General features: G+C 41.3%; 1 long non-coding RNA gene across 1 annotated transcript; it reads left to right on the plus strand.

Annotated features, from left to right (window-relative positions):
- The first annotated feature begins 4,335 nt into the window (after window positions 1-4,335).
- Window positions 4,336-15,517, plus strand: LOC140696462 (uncharacterized). Its single transcript, XR_012072860.1, has 3 exons — window positions 4,336-4,614; window positions 5,320-5,451; window positions 14,570-15,517. It is a non-coding gene; the product is annotated as an uncharacterized lncRNA (long non-coding RNA).
- Window positions 15,518-17,352: the final 1,835 nt, after the last annotated feature.

Raw genomic sequence — 17,352 nt, forward strand, 5'->3', positions numbered from 1 at the left:
ACAGCTTAAAAAATTAAATAGAAAATAAAATTATGTATAAACGTCAGCCATCGCTAACTCACTCAGTAGTGTGGCACTCTTTTGTGATAATCCACATGAATGTAATTTCAAGACTTTCAAGTTTGAGGTACTTTTTAATCCCTGAGCAGTACTATTGAAACTGCCACCGATGTTTCCGTTAGTAGAAAGATCAAGTACTTCAAGGTTTTGCAGCATAGGCAGCAACTGACCTGGAAGGAAGGAAATCCAAAGAACAACTCAGTAAAGAAAAGATGCTGGGTGTGAAAGTTAGGGCAGCAGGAGGGGGAGTACAGCTTCGTGTGACCTGGGATGGAGGGAGCCACTCTTTCAATTCAGGGTAAGAGAAGACACAGCCATCTTTGACTCCCAAGCTCTCCATTCATGGGCGTCATCACATTATTTCCTGAGAAGGACTCCTCTTGTAACCAAGCAGGACCCTGTGGGGCCTTCCAGGGTCAGATCTCTCCCCCATACCCTCTGCTGTAGCTCCTTTCTGAAGTACCCATAATAGTATCTCATGTATGTTTCCTGAGTTTTTCAGGTGCTTACAACCACCACCAAAAGGAAGAAGTTAACTACTTGATGATTGAGATTATGTAGCCCCCAGACCTTCTGGCTACTGGAGGTTGATAGTGTTGGCTGCCCTGTTACCTCAACATCAACCAATCAGTGAATTGTGCACGAGCTGATCACGTACCCTGAGACCCCCACCCCCCTTATCTGGCCTTTAAATATGCTTTGCTGAAACCCTTCGAGGAGTTTGGGATTTTCTTGGGCACAGGCTGCCTCATCCTCCTTGCTCAACCCTGCAGTAAACCTTTCTTTGCTCCAAACCTCAATGTTTCCGTTTGTTTGGCCTCATAGTGGAGCAGGTACATGAACTTGCCTCCGGTAACATTCCGAATTCCGCTCACCCACAAATGCCCCATCATCTGATGTGAGGACACAGTCCACGAGTTCCAGCGCATGTATCCTTCTCCCTTCTCACAATGCCTGGAGGATCAGAGGCAAGTTTCCTCCCACTACTGTTCCAGGACAAGTTCAACTCTTCAAGTTCAGGCAGTGCTCTAAGTGTCTCTCCTGTTACAATACAGCCCAAAGATCAGGTTGATCACTAGTCTGCAAAGCAGGGGATTCATTTCACAATCACCATAACCATTATTTATAGAACATCAAAGCTGGGCCAGGTACTGCTTAGATGAACACAGAGAAGAAGAGGATCCAGTTCCTGCCCAGTCCCAGCAAAGCGAGCCTCTGTATACACAGGCACAGCAATTCCAGTTCCTCCAGAGTTCTGAAGCCGTGATGGTAAGCAAAAATTGTAAAACAAAACAAAGCAAAACAAAACAAAACAAAACAAAAACACCTGTCAGTAAGGTGGTGTTTATGAGCTATTTTTGTGGTTGTAAATATTTGTACCAGTCCGTCTATTTTCCCTCATCCACCCTCTCCAGGGATCAGCATTGCTGAGAAGCTTGGCCAAAGGTAGAAGTGAGGCAAAGCAAGGCACCGGCCACCACAGAGGAAACGCTCACTCTGACATCAGGAATATCACATACAACAAACCAACCACTGCAGGGAGGAACTCACGAGAGAGCATCAGGCACTGGCAGCTCATAACAGTGACGCAGCCTTGGGGATGGAGCAGGGAGCAATGGGGCGGGGTTGGGGGGGGACTTGACATTTCGGATGCTATTTCACACCAGAAAGCATCTGAGGGCTGCAGAGTGGAAGCTGGGAGAGAACAGGGGAAGTGATGGGGAGATCATACCCTAGGGATGATTTGCACTGCCTTGGGGTGGAATAGGGTGATGAGCTGCACACATGGAAGATGTACATTCTCAGTGTGTGGAGTCAATTTAACCTGAGTTAAGAGTGTTGGAAAGTCCCCTGTGTCCAGAAGCCTCTCTTCCATAGTCGACTGCTGGGCTCGAACTTCTGCGGCGAGTTATCTATTCCATGGTTAAGGTTTTTGGTATCCAGGCGCCCCAGGTAAAAATGTGTATTCTCCAAGAGTTATCAAATCACAAGCCAGGGATAAACAGGTGTCATTTTGTATGCTACTTATGGTCAATTGAGTGTGGCTTTAAGTAGCCCCGAGGCATCCCCAGGATCAGCGAGAAAGCATGCATGGTTGTCCGTAGTGCATACGGTACTGGAAGGGAATGCACTTGCCATCCTGCACCAAGCAATTGTAACAGGTGTAATGATGTTGAAATGTCTCCTGATTTATGTTTTCTTATCAGTAAACCATTTATTCTCCTTGTACCCCAGCTGCCAATGCACAGGTCCTGGGCTCCTAACCAGGCAGGTGAGGAAGCGGGAGCTTCGCAGTCACAACCGATGAGCTTCAGGGCGACAGGGCGCGAGGGAAGTATTCGCTGCTCATTTCCGAGACCCTGCACTTGACAAATCCGGAGAGAGGAGTGCCTGTGAGAGCTTTTTCTCAACTCCTGCCGGAGAATACACTTAGAAAGCCTCATTTGTCCTTGTTATTAGGGACTTCTTATGTGGCACCCCCATCGGGTTCCTCTGTAGTAACACCCTACCTACTAACATGATAGAATTAAAATTTAAAAACTTTCAAATAAATAAAAATAAAAAGCTATGATTTTATTGAGTTCCTTTTTTTGTGCCAGTGCCTTACCCAACATTTAAGACAGGTTTAAAATACATCATATTTTTGTAAGGAAAAATGAATAGGCGTGTACTGACAGTGACTTTAAAGAAGTTTTACAAGTGAAAACGTACAAATTAAAACATATCCAAAGAGTATACTGCAATCCGATAGGAAAGCGTTAAGTTCTGAATGTGCGGTAACATTCTGCTAATCTTGACAGAAAAGTGTAAAACTACATAGCGAAAAAGAAATATATTGGCACCACTGAAAATGAAAAGTAGTGGCATTACAATAGTAGTAAATTTAGACTAAAATATTAGCGGGACAATGAAAACTCCACCTCTCCTCCACAGTGTCTGGTGGCTTGCTATTTTTAAGAAAGCCACCTACAGGGTGTACATGTTGCTAAGATGGATGATGTTACCACATTTCACCAGTAGGAGGCAGCATCATCCACCCACTGTTTACCTCTTCATTCTGGCCTTCAAGTTTTATTATGGTACATTGGATACAAGGTATTTTATTTTGAGTAGGATTACCAGATTTAGGAGAAATAAAAATAGCACGTCCAATTAAACTGAAACTTCAAGTGAACAAGTAATCATTGTTTAGTAAAAGTATGTCCCAAATATTGCAGGTATTGTTTTCTGGCAACCCTCATTTTGGGTGGTACAGAGTAGAGTTGTGGATGGGATGGACTGCCTCTTAGATGCCAGTGGGTACAGGGCGTTTTTGTGTAAACTTAATGCAAGAGGGTCACAATTTTATAGATTTGAAAACTGAAACTCAGAGAGACTGTTAATGAGTAAGCAGTAAGAGTCAGAATTTGAAACCAGCACTTTCTCCAAAGCCCATTATGTGTGTGTGCTTTTTAAAATTGTGCTTAAAAAAATTTCTCTGCATTGTATCTTATTGCTCGCTCTCTCTTTTTTTCAACATTTTTCATTGAGTTATAGTCATTTTACAATGTTGTGTCAATTTCCAGCATAGAACACAATTTTTCAGTTATACATGAACATACATATATTCATTGTCATCTTTTTTTTTTTGCTGTAAGCTACCACAAGCTTGTATCTATTTCCCTGTGCTATACAGTATAATCTTGTTTATCTACTCTACATATGCCTGACAGTATCTACAAATCTTTAACTCCCAGTCTGTCCCTTCCCACCCCCCTTTCCCTTGGCAGCCACAAGTTTGTATTCTATGTCTATGAGTCTCTTTTGTTTTTAAGCCTTTTTATCTCCATAGTCTCTATCTACAATCATGCTCAAGTTCCAGTCTCACCAAACCTTCATTGTTTTCTCCTCAAGCCACAGTTCTGTCAATCATTTCCTTTACTGTCAAATGTTTGGAAAGAATGGTTTGTGCTCGCTGGTGCCACTTCTTCATCACATTCACCAATTAACCCTCTACAACCTGGTTGCCACGTTCACCTAGCCAAATAAATTGTTTCTCAAAGGTCACCACCAATGACCTATGCATGGTCAGGTCACTCAAGATGACTGTCTTCTGGCTCTCTGTGCATCCCCTGCTCAACCAGTCTTAGCTACACTCACATGAGAATCCAATCCTCTTAATTATAGGGCTTAATTAGTGCCTGATGAGCCCACCTCACCTCAATTCTCCCTATAAATAGTAGCGTCCTTGTCTCCCAAGAAGCGAAGACTGCTGCTTCTGCTGGCTGGCTGCTGCACACGGTGGGATGTCACTCCAGGACCTTTGTGTAAGGTCCCCTAACCAATGAACCACTGATGTCTCTCTCACTGTCTCCGGGCTCTTTGTTCGGTCTTAAGGCCAGGCAGCTACAAGGCTTGCAGGCCGGCGGGGTGCAGCCCAACAACCCACAACCTGACAGATTCAGAAGTCTCTTCTCAGACCACACACTGCTTGGGTGCTCTATAATATTTGATATGATTGGCAAGTCCAAGCAGCACAGTTGAAAGACCTGTTTCAAACTGTGGGCTCATCAGGTAAGCAAGTCACTTAGCTTCTCTGAGCCTTGATTTACTCATCTATAAAATGGAAACTATAATTCCTGCCTGGTTCATTTCTTAGGAGCATAGTGTCTTAAACTTACCGAGGCCTGTCATGAAGATGGAACTCTGCAGTGCCTTTTACATGAAGGATACTTTGTAAATATTGGGTGAATGAACAAATAACTGACTGAGTGACTGAATATTAATTTTACAGTTCCTCAATTACCAAAATAAATCAGTGTGATAAATCTTTATTAAAACACCTAAGTATAAATATAAGTACCAATTTATGAAGCCCCTGGACCTCTCCTTACAGACCATATATTTCTTCTTTTTTTTAATCTATGAAACCCTTTCTTCAAAGGATATTTATGTCACAGCTCAAAATATCAAACAGATGAGTCAGAGCTGCTACAGGCTGGCTGAGGTGGGAGGGCTGGTTCTCTGTGGGGGGTGCGAAGTGACCACACATGAGCAGTTTTGTGGAGCGACTGGGGGCCTTTTCTGGCTGCATTACCACTGAAGCAAGCTCTTGCTTCTCCAGGTGACCCTGTGAGCTAAGTAGTATCTTCTCATCGGGCTCTTCTGCAAGCTAAACCTGTAGGCGTTGGATTCTGTTGTTCACAACCAAAAGTCCCAACGCTCTCATAACACGCTATTACATGTTTGTTGCATGGGTGGTGCTGTCCGGGAACCAAGATAACAAGTTCCTGTTGTCAAGGAGCTATCTGTCCAGTGGAGGAGACCGACAAGAGAGTGATGGTCACAGCACAGAGGGAAGTACAATGGTGGAGCCATGCAGCGGGTGCAGCGTGACCGCTGGTAGTGACAGTGAGTACCTCAGGTCTGGTGGGTGGCTCTCGGCAAGCTTCCAAGTGAAAGTGGTGGATAAATTGCACCTTAAAGGATGAGTGGGAGTCAGTGAGGTGGGTGGACATAAGGGAGAGATGAACGGGGAAGGAGAGCAGAGGGAGTGTGGCAACACAAGGAAAGGTGTTTCTAGGCACAGGGAACCACTTTGGCAGAACGTGACCAGTTCAAGAAATGGCAAGTATCAGAATGTCAGGACAGAGGATGAATGTGAGGTTAGGGAAAGGCAGAGGTCATGAAGAGATGTTCAACCTATCACAAATGCCTTGACGACCATGCTTAAGGGTACAGACTTTCTCTTCAAGGCAAGAAAGACTCGCTGAAGGATTTTAAGCAAATGAGAGACATCATGGTGTCTGTGGTTTAGAAAGAGGACCCGGAGGCAGTGTGGAGGACAGGTTGGAAAGAGAGCAAGACTACAAGCAGAGAAACCAGTTGGGAAGTGGTGGCAGTGGTCCAGGCAAGAGACAAGGAAAGCCAGGATAGCCATGGAGAGGCAGAACAAGGTCCCAGAGCCAACTGTGGGACAGGATTAACGTGACTCCAGGAGCCACTGAATTTGAGAAGAAATGGAAATAGAGAAGCAACGCATGGCTTAAGCGGCCGGTGTCACCCAGCTGGGATAACCAGCTGGCCGGTCGTGCACTGTTAATTTAATCATGGTTATAGGTATTCATTAACCATGTTCTCGAAGCTCGAAGACGTACTTTAGAACAAATACCAACAACTTTCTGGTAGACTGTCTCCTTTAAAGGCAGACTTCTTAGCTTTCTATTTCCAAAAATATATTCAATCTGCTTAATGGTGAAATGATATTATTTTGAGTATTTGGTGCAAATACCAAGCGAAATGAGGGTGGGTGTAAATGAAACAAGATTGATTGATAATCGTTAGAGAGAAGTGATCATGGGAGTCCTTATATGGTTCTCTCTTTTGTATGTTTGCATAAAAGTTTAAAATGTTTGGGGGGAAGGTATAGCTCAAGTGGTAGAGTACATGCTTAGTAGGCATGAGGTCCTTGGTTCAATTTCCAGTACCTCCACCAAAAATAAATAAATAAACCCAATTACCTCCCTCCACCAAAAAGAAAAAAGCTCCAAGTGTTTAAAAAATATGTTTAATCTAATTGATAACATATTGCTGGCATTGCATATGACATATAACTTTAGAGAGAGAATTGGTAATATTTATTTTCATAACCCTTGAAATTATAATCTCTGCTCTGGGAATTTATACTAAAAATACCTGAAATGCAGTGAAGAAGATAATAGGGGAGAGGGAAAGCCAAAGATATTCACTAAAGGGCAAAAAAGGAACTTACATAATGATAGCATATGCATGTAATGGAATATTATGCCACTGTTAAAATTAGGCGTCTGAACATCACGTGGCACTGTGAGAGATGAGCAGTAATGTGTCCCAGAAATGGGATTACGTCTCCGTGTAAGCTCAGGAGGGCTTTATAAGCTATTATAACAGTGCAAATGACTTCCCGTCTGGCTTCAGCTACCTCTCTGATAGTCTCAGTAGGAGACTCTCGTCCATCTCTCATCCTGCTTCAGCATCCCTGATATCCTGGCTCACTCTCAAGCACCCTAGGCTCACTCCCACCTTGGGCCTTTGCATTTACAGATCCTTTGCCTGGAAAGCTGCTCCCACAAATACCTATGTGGCTGGCTTCACTCATCCATTCTACATGGCTGACTTGATTCAGATCTCTGCTCAAATGCCAACAAATCAGAGACCCCTTCCTTCCAACCTCATCTAAAATAGCACCCCCAACTCATCCATCACTGTCTCCTTAGTCTGCTTTATTTTTCTTTGTATGACTTATCACACTGAAATTATGCCTGCCTTTGGTTCTTCGTGTACACAGGGTCCTGTTTTTCTTGGCTATATTTCTAACAACAGTGGCCGGCACAGAGTAGGTGCTCAGTGTTAGTTGACTGGTTGATTGGCCACAAATGCAGGCATATGAATAAAAGACTGAAAAGAAGCTTGAAGAAATGACCATTTGTGTTAGAATGAAAGGAAGTAAGTTATCTTCTCTAAACCTTTTTGTAATATTATATTACTTTTGATAATTAAAAAGTAAAATGAGCAAATTATTTAAATAATTTAAGAAACAAAATAAATGTTTAGAACAGAGACTCAAAGCATTAGGTTTAATTTAACCCATGTGATCTCTTTAGGGGAGAACATTGTTTTAAAAAATAAAGAAATACCTGCAGTCAGAAGTTGACCAGGGTCTAAGGAGGCTGCCTTCAGTGTCTCCTCACTGATTTGAAAATCACTTGTTTTAAGGTCATTCATTGCTCTCTTTTCCACTTTCAGCTTTGGGGGACTTGAGTTTTGAGCCCCTGAGGAATTTGTCGACAAATGAAGTCTGGACTTTTGTTTCTTTTCTCCCTCTGAGGAACTTTTTTTCCCTGTTTCACTCATAATAAGTTGAAGGGAGTCTTTCTCAAATAAGACAACTTCCTGTGGTTTTCTGTTTTCTAGGATTTCTGAGAAGAAAATAAGGCTGTCAAGCCTGTGTGAAATCCTAACTTTCCTACACGCGTTTTTGTTTCCCCTTTTCTTCCTGTTTTTATTGCTGGTAATGTTTAACGTAAAAATAAGAATTATGTAACCCAGGATCCGGGAACCAACAGATGGTAGCAGATACAAATCCAAAGCAAATTTGAGTTTTAAACTTTGCCCTATTTTATTATGTGAGATACAGCTCATTAAACATCACTTTGGCGATTGCATTAAATGTGTTAATACATTTTAAATTTCAGCAGTCAATGAGAGCTACCTTTTTTAATCAATTAATTTTGATTTATTATTAGTTTTAAACAGTATGGACAATGTATTATATAAATATGTAAAGGTTTCCTCGTGATTACTAAAGGTAAAAAGGTTTTGATTTGGTTTTTGTTTTAATGAACATTTGGAGCATACAGTTAATGCAATGGTTATAATAACTTTTAGAAAATATATAGAAAGACAAGTCCTGTCCCATTTTTTTTCCCTGGAATTGGTCACATAGGGCCAGTAAGTGGAAGATATCATCACCGAAGGGCAGGATGCCATCTGGGCGTACAAATAAGGAGCTTGTCACAGCAATCAGGATTTTGAATACCTTTGTTGCTCACACACAAGGAACTTCAGTGCTATTAAGAGCTGAGATTTTATATATATATATATTTACTAATGCCACACAGCAGAAATTATCCAAGTAAACCAGATTTTTAAGCATAATTTTAGTTTGTGTCTCTTCAGAAAGCTACAATATTTTATATGTTTTAAAGTTTTTCACGTGGTTTAGGAACAAAACACACACCAAAAAAAAAAAAAAAAAAATCAAACAAACCCAGAAAAAATACTGGAGCTTAGCTCTGTCAGAGCCATTCGAGAGCCAGTATTTTTATTAATAGCTTCTTTTGAGCTTTCGATGGCAGTCGATACATTTATCTTTTTTCTCTGTGTAATTTCGGTAATTTGCAATGCTTAACATGATAATGTTTTATCTAGTTGTCAGTATTAAATAATAAGTTGGATCATTTGCTACTGGGAGAACACTGTCACCACTAAATATTGCTTTATTTCGTATTCAGCTGTTAATTTTATACATTTAGTGAATATTTTTAAGAGCTGTAGAACTGCTTTCTGTATCTGGAAATGTCTGATGTAATGTAAACACACCTAAATTAAAATGAAAAAGAGAAGCCTGTTATATGATTTGCAAAACAACACTTAGAACTCTGAACTTTAGATAAATGCTGTGTTTATCAACTAGAGTGACCTTCTAAGAGAGAGAGAATAAGAGGACTTGGCCTGCCTCTAAGCTGTCTGGCGTTTTGCAAAACTGTCCTCTAGAGGAGTTTGCCTCCAGTGACCCCAGCCTCCTCTCTTTACTTTCTTCTCTTGGCATATTTACCTTCTCTACTCCAGCTCTGCACCCCTACTCCATTAAAAACACATTGACAGTAAAGAATTAGTTCACTCCACAAACAGAAATTACCATGGGCCAGATATTCTTACCAAATCAGGAGATTCAGTAGAGAACAAGACCCAGTTCATGTCATTGATGAAGTCTTAAGCTGGTGGAAAGATGCCAGTGATTACAAGGGCCATCAGGAAGGAGAGATCCACGTAGTCAGGGAACCCCTAGTTGGATTAAGTCTGGCTTGGAGCACAGCCTTTGAACAGAGAGTGACATTGCCTGGATTTTGAAGAACTGAGAGAGCCAAAAAGAGAAAAGGGAGGGAAGCGACCCAGGCAGGAAAAACAGGCTCAAAAGCTTTCAGGCATGAAGGCCTTTAGGAGCCTGGGGCTGGCTCTAGGAGTGAATTCCAGTTTGCCTGGAGCGAAGGATGTAGGTCATGGAGGTTAGGGGCAGGCCTGGCGTGATTTGAGGCTCCAGATTCATAAGGGTCACTCTATTATCCTTCCGGGGATTTGCTTACATTATAAGGGAGGGTTAAAAAGTTAAACTAAAGGGATAAAACTATAAATAGAATTTTAGATTCTGTTAATAAAATTTAGATTCTGTCCTTAGTCCAGGGCCTAATAGGTTGGGTTTTTTTCAATTGAAGTATAGTCAGTTACAATGTGTCAGTCTCTGGTGTACAGCATAACCTCCCAGTCATGCATATACTTGCATACATTCATTTTCGTATTCTTTTTCATTAAAGGTTATTATAAGATACCGAATATAGTTCCCTGTGCTATACAGAAGAAATGTAGGGTTTTTTTTAATTTTACATTTATTACTTAATATTTGCAAATCTCCCAAATGTATCCCTTCCTACCCCAGTAACCATAAGATTGTTTACTATGTCTGCGAGCATGTTTCTGTTTTGTAGATGAGTTCATTAGTGTCTTCTTTTTATTTTTTTAGATTCCATATTTTTTAGATAAGTGATATCATGTGGTATTTCTCCCTTTCTAGCCTAATAGATATTCTTGAAATTATAATATTCATGGCTTCCTCCCTATAAAATAGGTCTTTCTGTGATACTATATTCTAGAATGGTTCAAGAAACAGTTTGCACACAGGGGACTTTCAAAATAACTTTGCAGAGCCCACCTTGATGCCTGGGGGTGGAATGTCCCATGCACCCAGAGTACTTTTTTGGAAGTCACAATTGGGTATCCTTTTCTTTTTCTTTCCTTTTCTTTTTTCAAATTAGATAGATCCAGCTCTAATTTACCCAGGAATACACAGCAGTGGAACTAGACAGTTGTCCCAGCCACTGCCCCACAGCTGACCCAGCCTCAGTAGGTTAGGTGGGAAAGAGAGCTCGTGAATCCAGCCACAACCAGCAGCCCTGGCTGCCCATCCTGATGCCACCATCACCCCAGGTGCCCTTTTCTTTTAGATGGTCCTCTGGCCCCGACCCTAGACTTACCTCCGTAGTCATTTCCACTCAATTTCACCTTTTGGAGATTTATACACAGCCATTCTCTGGTGAGCTAGCCAGCGTAAATGGTTTCACCTTTTCTCCCTGCTTAAATGCTGTGACTTCAGCTCCCAAGTTTTAAGAAAACACTGCAGGATGGTGTTCCAGGATATGGTGGTTTACCCAAGAGAAACCCCCCCCCCAGCTGTGACACCCCGCTGGACTCTCTGTGCACTATGGAGCAGACAGGAAGGGCTGGGGAGCCAGGGAAGGCCAGCAACTATGCAGGACTCAAGGGAACAGAAGAGGAAACAAAATACGGAAGGCAGAAAGGAGAGGAAAGCAAGGGAGGGAAGCAACTGAGAGGCTACTAGAGAATCAGAAAAAGAGCAAGCGTGAAGAAGGCAGACTTGCGAGTGTCGGGGGAATGCATCTGCCTGTTTCTTAATACTCGGTGGGCTGAGCAGTAGGTGACCATGCTCATGCTTCAGAAAATTTTTTTCACAATGTATCTGGAGAGGGGAGGATATAGCTCAGTGGTAGAGCATGTGCTTAGCATGCACAAGGGCCTGGATTCAATCCCCAGTACCTCCATTAAAAGTAAAATAAAAATACATAGATAAATAAATAAAATCTAATTATCCCCGCTTCCAATGTATTTGGGAAGCTCCTCTTTACAAACAAACTTTAACAGGTTCTTAGGCTTCCCAAACCAATTCAAGCTTTAAGACTAGCTTCCACAAATCTTGTTTCTGCACTGCATTTTACTTTGTGAGGGCAAACCCTGGAAACTGAACTTGGGCAAATGTTCTGATCACATGACAGCCAGCCCACAGCAGCTAAAAACTGGGACTTTGCCTCTTCTCCTAGGGGAGGAGGCATTCTCTTACGAGCCCTTTGGGAAAACTAATGCTGGCATATGAGTAGTCACTGTTGATACTTACAGTATTACCAGCAGGTGGGATTATTTGCCATGAAACCCCCAGGATAATAAATATTCGACATGTTATGTCTCTTGCACTTAAGTGATTTTAATTTGTTTGCAGAATTGAAAGATATCTTTTTTTTTCTTTGCCCTCCTAAGTTTGGGCTTAATATGTATTTAAATTTTTTGAGGAATGCTTTCAAAGGCCTTCAAATTTTTGATCCACTGTTTCAGAGTGACTCACATTTTCAGTGTTGCTTGTTAAAGGGAAATGCATTTTTCTTTCTCTTCGAAACTGACTTCATTAAAATATTTGTCCACAGAACTTACTTTATTAAAATTTCTTTTCTTTCTCCACAAAACTTTCTTCATTAAAAGGCATGACACGTGCTGCAACATAAATGAAACTTGTGGACACAAGAGAAAAAAAGCCATCACAAAAAGACAAATACTCTGATTCCACTTACTTAAGGTATATAAAGTAGTCAAATTCACAGAAACAGATAGTAGAACCGTGGTTGCCAGAGGCTGTGGTGGGGAGGAAATGGGGAGTTGCTGTCTAATGGGTACAGAGTTTTAGTTGAGGTTTTTTGGGGGGGCAAGATTAGAGGTGATTAAGTTTATTGATTTAATTATTATTATTTTTTTAAAGGAGTACTGGGGATCGAACCCAGGGCCTCATGCATGTGGGGCATGCATTCCACCCCTTGAGCTATACCCTCCCCTCGGAGTTTTCGTTTTGTAAGATGAAAAAATTCTGGAAATCTATTGCCCAACAATGTGACTATATTTCACACTACTGAACTGCATACTTAAAAATGGTTAAGATGGTAAAATTTATGGTATGTGGGGTTTTTTTCTTACCACAATTAAAAAAATATATATATATATTTAAAATGTGATTCAGAAGGCAAGGACTCTAAATGTAAAGATTTTTAGGAATACCTTAACCAAGTTCTGCTTTTATTTTTCTTCTTATGTATGTACATGTACACATGATTTTTGAAACTCCATGCCTAAACAGGTTTTAATAAGAATAAATAAAAATTTTAGGTAATTTTAGAAAACCTACTTCAATCACTGAGTTGTAAAACATTCTGGTGGCATGCAGTCTTGTTACATGTCTGATGGGTTTACTTCAGGCCTATTCAGAACTCTTGTCTTGAAAACATTAAAGTAGGTATATTTCTAGCATTTTAGTTAACATTACTATTCTCAGTTTATTTATCAAAGGATTTATCAAAAGGATGACAAAACTTCTGTTAAAAAGATGGCAAAGGTAAAACAAACGTGTTTATCTCCATGCCTTTTGAACCCCATTCAAACAATTAAAGAATTGAAGGAAGAAACCACATCGTAAATCTGTAAGGATAAAGAGAACTGGATAGATGCCAACAAAATTTTGGAATCTATCAAGCATGAGGATGTATTTATCTGACTTTATATTCAAGTGCCTGCAAAGGTTGGGGGAACAACCTTTTCAAATTTCAGAATCCCCAGAATTTAGTAAGTGAACCAGTAATTGTACCAGGTAACTCTGAAGGAAGAGGTGGATATGGGTGGGTAGGGCTGAAGACAAGATGATTAGTTTAAAAGTGTAAGAAGATAAACTATTAAATTCCATTTCTCACCCCCGGGCAGACAGGAGACTTCCCTCGTCCCCACCCTAGAAAAAACAGAAAGTTTATTTTCAGGACAGATTGAAACACAGAGGATTTGGATTCAGAGACACTGGTCATGTTTGGGTGCCTTATTGGATAGGGAGGCTGAGTGAAATCTGTGTATCAAACCATGAGATCCCTCCCTAGCCCCTCTTCAGTTCCTCTGAGAACTTACTGGCAACCAAGCTTAATCACCCTCTTCCCCCACCTAATAGAGTCTTGTTGGAGGACACCTATCTGGGAAGCTGACCAACCCAAGAGAAAAAACCAACAGATATTGATTGTGTGGAGTCCCTCAGCTAGATGAATCTGTTGCTGCCCAAGCAGTTACAGAGAAGCCCACTGATTGACAGGTCCTATGTATATACACAGAGCTCCCAACGTAACGTCTAGTTCTGTATATGCTTAGAGGGCCAAAGATCTCAAGATAGCTGGAGAAAGACTCAGACATGAAAATGAGATGCACAAACGGTAAGAAAAAAGGGAACTTGGAGAAAATAAGGACAATGTAAGGAGAAGAAAAGAATTTTTAAAATCACTAGTATACTTAGGGAGTTAAAAGATGATGTATGGTGCGTGAACCAAGAATCAGAAGATGTAAGGAAACGGGAAATCCAGAGAACAAAGGAACTTCTGGAAATTAAAAATGTGACAATTCCTGTACAAGATTAAAGTGGCAGTCGTGCAGTTTTGAATCTACCTAATCCTCCAACAGTAACCAGCACCACAACAAATGCACAACAATTATCTACTATGAAAGTAGTAAGGTAACCTGTGAACTCCGAAATACAAGGGAAGGGCTGACTGACAGCAACAAGACCCATGTGGCATCAGCAAGTGGGCAGGAGGAAGTAGGAAGCAGGCAAAGGGTCTTCCGGCGGCACTGAACAGCAGCAAACTCAAAATCGAGCTCGCAAAGGTACTTAGCCTAAGATCTAAACATACTAAACTCAGTCTAGAAAGCTAATTGAGTGAGTTTTCTGGGAAACAGTGCCAGAGCTGGAAAGGGCTTCTAAGAGTGAGGACAAAGGAAAGATTAAATGGTGTGGGGCAGTCTGGGCCCTACTAAATCTCAGAACTAACCAGCTGGTTCTCCTTTCCAGGACGAAGTCCCTCATGGAGAGGAACTTGCTGGCGGTAGGACCTAAATGGAGCTGCGCAGAGACACTAAGAGCAAATAAAGTGGGGGGAGGGGCAGAAAAGATAGTTTCAAAAAGCTCTTTATAATAACAATAGCAAGGCCACTGAACCAGGAAGACAGTCTCCTGTACCCTCCTCCCCTGAGGTGGACCACGTGGGCCTCCTCATAGCGCTGCCTGATGTATTCTCGCAAAGTGGCTACTGACTTGCCAGAGTACACGATTCAGAGCGAGAGCAAGGAGAGAGCTGTGGTGCCTGTGATGATCTCGTCACACAGCATCCCTTCCACCATATTCTAGTAGTTGGAAGTGAGTCACTCAGTCCAGCACGTACACAAGGTGAGGGAAATCCCAGCCCATATGCCAGGTGAGGAAAGAGTTCCGCTCTTTGAAAGAAGAGCATCAAAAAATGTGTGGACATTTAAAAACTGCTCCATGATATGAAAAGAATTAGAGAGAAAATGAGAGATATGAAGATAGGCAAAGACAAGCTGATAAGTATTTGTCAACTATTTGTCAACAGTTTTGAGGGACTGCCAGACTGCCAAAAGGTAAATACAATCCAAATGTCCTTCAATTGATGGATGGATCAACAAAATGTGATTTCGTACAATGGAATATTATTTGGTCCTAAAAAAGTACTTGACATATGCTAGAACATTGATGAACCTTGAAAATATTATGCCAAGTGAAGGAAGCCAGACACCAAAGACCATGTATAAATTTCCATTTATATTAAATATCCCAAATAGGCAAATATATATAGAAAGGAGACTAATGATTGCTTAAGGCTAAGAGGGGCAAGGAAAAGCGGGGGTGTGGAAGGTGATAGTTAAAGGGTAAGAGGTTTCTTTCTGATGTGATTAAAAGATCCTAAAATTGTTTGTAGTGAAGGTGGCACAACTTTGTGAATCTACTGAAAACCAATGAATTGTACACAACAAATGAGTGAATTATAGTTTATGTGAATTTTGTCTCAATAAAGCTGTTATTAAAAATGAAGCTATTATTAACTACAGAAAAAAATGTATAGACATTTTTGGCATACTTTATGGTGAAGCTGTGAACAGTTTTTACATAGCCATAACAATAACACAGTAAATGTCATATTAAACAAAACTCTGGAATAGCCATATTAAAGGGCTGTGGAAAGGGGAAATTTGTAGAGATTTATAGAAATAAATTCTCATCTGCCCTACCAAAAAGACAATAGCTAATATCTAAAATTGAAAAACCAGTATAAGTGTATTATTCAGAAATGCAGAGGTTAATAGTAGACAAAAGAATAAGAGTTGTTGCCTGAGCAACAACTTACTTACTGTATTTAGGTTTCTCTCAGCTACTTCTTTGTCACATGATCTGTAACATCTGTAACCTGTAAGTCTCAGTCTCTTCTTCTGTAAAATAGAAGTAATAATAATAATATATAATGCAGAGTATTTTGGGACGATTAGGTGAGATAATGCTTATTATAGAGCCCATCACATATCAAGAACTCAATAAATGTTAGATTCTGGTGTCATCATGATCATCATCACCACCAGGACTACTGGGTAGCTGATATTTACTCCAACATTTTCAACCGTTAGGGCTAATTGGATGCTCATGGGAAGATCTAGCACTAGACAAGGAGAGTGGCACTTTAGATAAGGATAGGGTTCTGTTAGTGGATAGAGAGACCCCCAAATTGGAAAGCCCACCAAATGGGTGGGCAAGCACCCCCACCAAGATGTGTGGATCCTTGTCTTCCAACTGAGAAAGAATTCTCAATAGAGACAGAGGGACAGAGTGGAAAAGAAGGCTGCTTTATTACTCAGAGAGAGAAGCGGGGTGGGGAAGCACAACAAGAAAACACTCGAGCAGGGAGATATCGGCCAGGTAGCTGGCCGAGACAGCTCTAGCCCCTAGTCAGTCTGCTGGGTCTTCTACTGGGGGGCTCTGCCATTGTTAATCTTCATTCTGGTGGTGCCAGTCACCTTCTATTACTGGCTCTTTCCTCGCATGGAGTCCAGCCCTAAAACAGAAACTTCGGCAGAGAAAACAGAGAACAAAGGACGAGATACTGAGGTCTGTCCTTGGGATTGATGCGCAGTTGTGGAACACAAAACATCCTGTTGTACAGCTGTGTCTTGGAACCAAGGAGCCAGCTGCAGAGTAAGAGAAACAACCTGTTTTTAATAGCCCGGCACTTTCTTTCCCTTGTTATTAATCAGCCAGGGTTAGGATGCCTGCCTAATCACCTCTTTCAGTTTCAAAGAGCTGAAGTGAGAATTGGAAGACTTTTGAAAGCAGACAACTCACTTGGATTCTTTTGATATGTGGTGTGATGAACATCATGAATTATATGCTCAATATCTCTTTCAATCCCCTTGCAGCAGGTTTTCCCTACAGCAGAGACTACAGACTTCAAACACTTTTTCCCAGCCGCCCCTGAAGCTAGGTTCTGGATGTGATTTAAGTTCTGCTGATCCATTCTGTCTGTGCAAGCCTTGAATTTGCAACCGAGGTACGTGGGGAAAGAGGCAGGTCACGTGACATCCAATTTCCTGATTTGTGTTGTTTTGAGTCAGCAGTTGCAGCATCTGCTTCCAGTTTCAACAGGCAGAGGCCTCATTGTGACAGGGCAGCAGATTTCTTGGTGGCTCAGCAATATGGGGTGGCTTTGGGGTCTTCCTGGTAACCCAGCACAGAATCCATTTCTCCATGTTTCCATAAGAGACTCATGGAGTCTCTATACCTATAACAAA

The sequence above is a fragment of the Vicugna pacos genome, chromosome 1, assembly GCF_048564905.1.
Source record: "Vicugna pacos chromosome 1, VicPac4, whole genome shotgun sequence".
Taxonomy (NCBI): domain Eukaryota; kingdom Metazoa; phylum Chordata; class Mammalia; order Artiodactyla; family Camelidae; genus Vicugna; species Vicugna pacos.